The 6,941-nt window shown below is 42.4% G+C and overlaps 1 protein-coding gene across 4 annotated transcripts in view; it reads right to left on the minus strand.

Annotated features, from left to right (window-relative positions):
- CCSER1 (coiled-coil serine rich protein 1) overlaps window positions 1-5,596 on the minus strand; it is a 1,114,085-nt gene extending 1,108,489 nt beyond the window's left edge. Inside the window, exon 1 of one of the 4 annotated variants that reach the window (XM_074323491.1) lies at window positions 5,163-5,596. The gene's annotated coding sequence lies outside the window, so the exon portion shown is untranslated. Of the gene's footprint in view, window positions 1-4,751; window positions 5,105-5,162 lie in introns of those variants that run through there. The other 3 variants (XM_074323495.1, XM_074323500.1, XM_074323504.1) reach the window with 3 other exon arrangements.
- Between the last annotated feature and the right edge of the window lie 1,345 nt (window positions 5,597-6,941).

Raw genomic sequence — 6,941 nt, forward strand, 5'->3', positions numbered from 1 at the left:
CAGATGTGATAGTACTATTATTGAGCAGCTAAAATAACTGTAATCTTATACAGAGAAAGATGATTCCGACATACCAGGACCAAAAATATCACATAAGAGTCAACAAAACTAAACAGAAAATGGTCAACCTTTGTACACTCGACATGCTTTTGGCTTTATAAATGACTATCAATAAGGTCTAGCCTGAGTCATTACTGTCCTGTTAAATTCTACTTATGTATTGCTTCCCCAATAAATAGCAAATATGTGCACAGGGATTAGAAAGTTACTTAATTTTTTAAAAATAAAGTCAACATGAAAATCTTCTGATGGAGAGTGTAACACAGTATCTTCCAGGTCTAAATGGAAGAGGACCTTAGTTATCTCTACCATTTGAGGAAAGTACTTGGATACAGAATGGGCAGAAGACACAGCCTTCAGGTTTTAGTGTTCAATACTCTAGGTCAGTGGTTCTCAAACTTTACAGTGCAGAAGAATCACACAGATGACCCCATCCCAAAGTTTCTGATTCAGTCCGTCGGTGGTGGGATTGGCATTTTAACAAGTTCCCTGGTGCTGTTTTTAAGGGAACCACATTTTAAGGACTACTACTCTAGGTTAAGACTTTGCCATTAGAAAATAAGATGTTTCCTTATAAATGAGCTTTAGATTTTATTTAGTTTCAGAACATAGTCATGGTATTCAAGTATTTTAATCAGTCAATAGAATTTAAAAATTGCTAACACTGTATAAATAATGCAAAACCAAAAGCTGTATTTTAAGTCAATCTAAGTACAGAGCCACAATTTGGCGCAACAACAAACTTCATCTGTCGAATATCTAAGCAAATAGCTTTAAATTTTTGTTTTAATATCGTACCACAGACCCCAGCACACATTTTGAATCACTACTTTTTTTGCCATTTTATTTAGCCCACATGAAAATGCTTAAAATGCAATATGGTCATATTAAAATAAGAACTGATAACAATATCTTGGTACTGTATCCACTGCAGTTTAGACTGATCATTTTTACATTTTTATGTTATATTTAGTTTAAGTTACATGTTGAAGTATGTTTCTTTTCTTACAGTGTTTTTCATCAATCTCCCTATCTTTTCCCACTGCTTATCCCACCCCAGACTTCATATTTTATTGTTAACTGACACTCATGCATAGTGAAGATAATACTGCTTATAGAAGTGTATGTTCTCAGCATAAAGCAAACAGATTTTGTCACTATCCAGTAGGGAAATCATGAAAAAGCTGTCAGTCATACAGTAAGAGAGATTACATTATCAAAGCGATACACCTGTGACATATAGTCCAAAATCAAATTCAAAAGAGACCAATTAACAGATAGTCTAGTTTGTACTCTGACTACCTTGGAAATCATCCCATTCCTGCATAAATATGAAATTGGTGATTTAATAGGTTTTTCATTTTTGGAATAACTCTTATCTATTCACTGTCAGCAAAAAATATATATGAAAATCTTTTAAATCAACTAACCTGAAAGTAATCCTACTCTGTTATTTACTGAAAGTCATATCTAATATTTGTACTATTTCTTTACTGTCACCATAACATACTTCTGGGGTGGCATATTGAATAGACAGGCTCAAAGTCAATTCAGATTATTTCCCCTTATAGTCTTAAATGGAGAAATGCAAACAATTTTGTATATTTACAAAAACAAATACATATACAAAAAAATAAGTTCAGAATGCTTAGAGATAGGACATGTTCCTCTTATTAATACAACCTATTTACCAGAAGATAGGTAAAATATCTTTGAAATTGTTGCTACAATCTAAAATTGTTCCCCACGAGCTCTATAGCGTCATTATAGCTCTATAGCAATGGAAAATAATGTCAGGATAATGAACTACTATGTGGATGAACTCTAATAACTTAAAAATATGATAGAAAATACATTATTTAATGGGTTATATATTTTATATGAAGAATAAAATATTAAGCATTCAATCAATGCTTACTATCAATACAGTTGTGCTCTTATATATCTCATACTTTTTTCCTTCAGAGCATATGTAAGGAGGGTTGGTTAAGGATGTACCCCAAATATCTCGCTATAAAGAGTTAGTATATGCCACTTGTTATTAATACCAAATTTAACACTTTAGTGTGATGTGGTATATTTAAATGCTTAGAGTAATGTTTACAAATCTATGTGTATGTTGAGCATTTAGATCATTAAAAGGTAATATAAACTCAAAGATTTGTTTTCTAAGGTGTTAAAATATGTAGTCAGAATTAATTCCAGAATAGAGTGTACAGAATGCTGTACATCAAAAACAGACTCACCTACACTTGGCACAACAAATTCAACCACCTTGCAATAACTAAATCTATTTCAAAACAAACTTATCTTCTTTATGTATTTTGTTCTTTTCTATAATTGCGAGATGAATCTTATACTTCATACCTTATATAACTTCTACTTCGTAGTCTCATCTATGAGCCACTAATCTTAAGGATCCTTTAAGATCCAGACCAAGAAAGTCTTACTTACCCCTAAAGCCTTTGCAAACAAAACCCAGTATGAAAGGTTATTGTCAATGCTCAAACTCCTACAGTCCTTATTAGATATGCAATCTCTTTTTGTCATGGGTTGTTAACTCTGTTCAAGCATGAGCATTAGATTTCTCCCGACTGGAAAGTAAGCTCCTGAAGGGCAGGGAGCAAGGGAGTCTTAGGTTCTCCATGTCTAGGTAGTACCTTGCATGTGACAGGCCAATCGTTAAGAGTGCTATGTTGAATAATAAAATACAATAAAGAGTTGAGTAACTATAAAATATAATACATTTGTTATTTTCCACTTCCTGAGTTTGTTGTAAATTTACATTCTATAGCGTAAATAATACATCACTAAAATAATAAACAGTTGCTGATTCTCTGGCAGTGTCAAAGAACAAAATATTTATAAATGTGACTTTTTAGTGATTGTAATACAGTTCATCAAATACATTTTAAAATTCCAATGATTCAGAAAAGTTAATGTAACAACACTCAGTGGGGCTCTCAGTATAAGTTATAAAAGGGAATTTAAAAAACTGCACATGCTCAAATGTTGCCAATGTATTTTACATCAGTATGAACATAACACAGTCAAAATAATTCATCTCTAACTCTGCTTTACCTTCTAAATGAGTAGAACTGGTAAGGCAAGCTACTTCCATACTGGGGTGGGGGTGGGGAGGGGAAACAACATCTTTTGATCAAAATAAGGAGCTCCTTAATTAATATCAAAGGAAGACAAATCACTCTGACAATAGGTTGACTAGTTTACTTCTCTTTCTTCTCTGTGAAATTATTTAAGGGGTGGTTGTAATGTGGAATTTCAATGTTTTATAAACACTGTGCTTGGCAGGCCGTAGAGACATCCCAACTTAAAATAATGACACTGTCCTACTATCTCAGTCACAGCCCAGTCATGGGTTCTGTAAAAGCACAGGTTGCTAACTTTTAAGAACAAACAAATTTGCTAAAGCACAGTTGGTAGACACTGTCCAAGTCATCTCTAAGCTTTAGGTGTCCTGGGAATTTGTACCTGTTAAAAATCAAATAGAAAGTGAAACCAAAACAAACTGTTGTAGCCTAGACTAATGGCATTTTACATCTTTTAATAGCTAGTTTTTGATTAGTAGTAATCAATATAAACTCAGCTATGTGTCTGTTCCTCTTTTCTTCCCAAGGCTTTTAATAAAACGAGCTTTATAGTAAAATATGTGTACATCACTTTTAATAGCTTTTCTTAAGTGTAAGGATGGAGGGTTACTGTTACATTTCAGTGAGACGGTAGTCAACTATAAAGATAATAGAAAGGAAAGCTGTTGAAACCAAGTAGGTACTTTCTGTCTTGTGGAGCCTATTGATGGCCTGAAGAGTTGAGTGGAGAATAAGTACATAAAAATATTAAAGGGCAAGAGATCCTCTAAGAGAATTCTAAGCATTTTTTCCATCTGTAAAAGGCAAGTGATTTTCTGACTTCCTTTCATATTCCAGGTCCTACGACAGAGAGCAGGGGGAAAGCAAGAATTGCTTCTGGAAATTCTTATTCTGAGAAATAAGAGAGGAGAGATGGAAGAGAGGAAGAGAGAGAAAGGAGAAGAGAGGGAGAGAGAAAGAAGCTCAAGCTACACTGAAGGAAACCCCGAGAAATTTCACAACTCTTGGCCATAAATAGCCTTTCTTCTCACTCCGGATACCTCCCCCTTTACATCAGCAAAGCTCAGCCTCCACGCGCAGAGGCACCATTCACAAATCCCTCCGTCACCCTTTCGTACACCCCTACCCCTAGATGGCACCGCGTGTAAGTCCCTGGGAAACAAGCCAAAAGATGAGAGGGCCCAAGGGGCCACCTGCGCTTTGGGTTCAGGACTGATTTTCTTTTCAGGTGAACCAACGCATAGTCAGGAGCTCGAACATACAGGAACACACACACACACACACACACACACACACACACACACACCCCTCCCTGGAACCACTGACGCGCCACCACAAAGCAATTTGTCCACACTAAGTCGCTGCCGTTCCTGCCGTCGCTGGGGAGGGTCTCGCCTCCAATCCAGGAAGCTAGCGCCGGAGGACAAGCAGGCGGAGGCAAGAGGCGGTCCCGGCTCAGGCACTGCGGCTCCCCTGGGAGCCCTGGGCTCCCAGCCCCCTCCTTCTTCTTCCCTCTCCTCGGCGCCACCCCTGCCAGGGCGCCCGCAGCCCCTGGCGCCAGCACCGGCCGGCCGCCCCTACCTGCGGGACACCAGCGGCTAGGGAGGGGAGCGGCCCGGAGCCTGCGCCAACTCTTGCCTCCTTGCCCAGCCGTGCTCCGCATCACCCTGGAGCGGCAGCCGCGGCCCCGGGAAGCAGAGCGTTCAGGAGCGCAGAGGAAAAGGCCATGCAGAGCGCCAGGAGTCGCCGGCCGACAGCGAGCGAGCCTGTCCGCCTCCCTCCCACCCCACCCGCAAGGCCAGGTCTCCACGCCACGCACGCTGGGCCCACAGCTGGCTCCCCAGGCCTGGGCGGGGGCTGCTCCAGGGCTTCCTGTGCACGGCGCAGTCACCTGCCCGGCGATCAACCCCGTGTCCGCCAGGGGCCGGCCCCAGTGCAGCGGCGACACGACTCGCGACCCTCCGGGCGCAGGGGCACCGGGAGCTTTACTACCTTGAAGGCTCCTGGCTGCTTGTTACGGCTCCTCCTGGGCACTCAGAGATTTATGTCTTCGGGGCACGGGGGTGTCTTCCCTAGACCCCCTCCTATGCCCTCCCTCCCCTTTTCGGGTGTTGGGCTCCTTCGCTCCACTCCCAGTTGCAGAGTCGAGCTGCGTTATTTAATAATCCTCTTGCTCCTCCTGCTTGCGCCAGCAGAGCTACTCTGCCTGAGCCACCGCTTCCCAGTCAGTCATGTTAGAGAGAGAGAGAGAAAAAGAGAGAGAGAGAGAGAGAGAGAGAGAGAGAGAGAGAGAGAGAGAGAGAAACGGATTGGCAGTCAGTCGGCGACTATTTGTGGTGAGAGAGAGAAAAGCAGAGCAAGAGGAGGGCAGGGGAGGGACGTGGGGAGGTGCTTCCAAGTGTGCGAGTACTCGGAGTGTGACTGTGCGGGGAGCCCTGGAGCCACCTCCCCGGCAGGCTGTGCTCCTCACTGTGAGGAGGGCGGTGGCGAGCACGGCCTTTATAGGGATGCGGGGGGGGCGAGGGGGGGGCTAGGTTAGGTAGGGCGGCGCCGAGCCAACTGCGTCCACGGGTTATCACACACGCATACTCACGCATTAACGTGAGTACACTCACTGCTGAGTTTTCCTTTCAGGGGAAGCCGTATTCGACCCTGCTGACTTCGCTTTCCCCTTAGCCCATCCTTGTGTTTAAGTGGAGTCTAAGTGCAGAGGCAGGTCAAAACCGGAGATGGGGAGTCTACGGTGCAGCGAAGGGACCTCGAGGATGCAGAACAGGCACTGTATCTTTTTCTCTCCAAACCACCGGTGTTATCTTCTTTCTCTTCCTCCTATCAGGGAGAAACGTGCGAGGTTCTTTCTCCCTATTCCCCTCTCACCTAACCTATTCACACCCTGACAGGTCTCTTCCCTGCAGGGCAGCAAGGAAAGAAACCTGCCTTGTTTCCTCTGATCAGGTCACACCTTCCAGGAACCATTAACAGCAACCAATTTTTCTGTAGGATAATGGGAGCATTGGGACTGTGACCTGGACTGGAACTTGAGTTCCTACTCGTAAGGTCCTGGACAACATGGGATTTACAAACAGAACCAGCTACCATTTTAGTTATCATTTGACTGATGGCCCCCTAGAGAAAATTTGCCAGTTTAGAGATGGAGAAGACTTCTGAGACATGGTGCTGCTGAACCTAATTTATTTTCCCTAAATCTTCTCTCCCGCTGCACTGCCTCATTTCCTTTCAGGTTTACACTGGGTCCTGAACTCTTTTCCATTCATCCCCTTCTTTATCTCTACTCCTATATATTTGTCTTTAGCAGGCAGTGCAGCAGATGGGGTGAATTTAACTGTGTGTGTGTGTGCGCGCGCGCGCGTTTGTGTGTGTAGGAAACATTTTTTTAACCCATTCTGTTGGCATGTGGTACCATTTCTAGATAGATAACACATCTCCAGGGATAAGTTTGTATATCTGACATCACCGATGCTCAGGTATCGGGAGCTTTGTGATCTGGTACATTATTATTGTATTGGGAAACAGCTTCCAGGAATCAAGTAACCTATACTTCTTTTAGGGTTATTTGTGTGTGTGGGGTGTGTGTGTGTGTGTGTGTGTGTGTGTGTGTGTGTGTTTTCTAAATAATCTAAGTGCCCGTAATTTGACTTCTAAAATGTGAATAAATTGGGTGCAAAAGCAAGGTGCACTTTTTGAATGAGTATTAATGGTTCATGTGTATTTTGGCATGGGGACAACCCTGCTTTTGAGGGGGTGGGGAAA

Source organism: Rhinolophus sinicus, linkage group LG02 (assembly GCF_036562045.2).
Source record: "Rhinolophus sinicus isolate RSC01 linkage group LG02, ASM3656204v1, whole genome shotgun sequence".
Classification (NCBI taxonomy): Eukaryota; Metazoa; Chordata; class Mammalia; order Chiroptera; family Rhinolophidae; genus Rhinolophus; species Rhinolophus sinicus.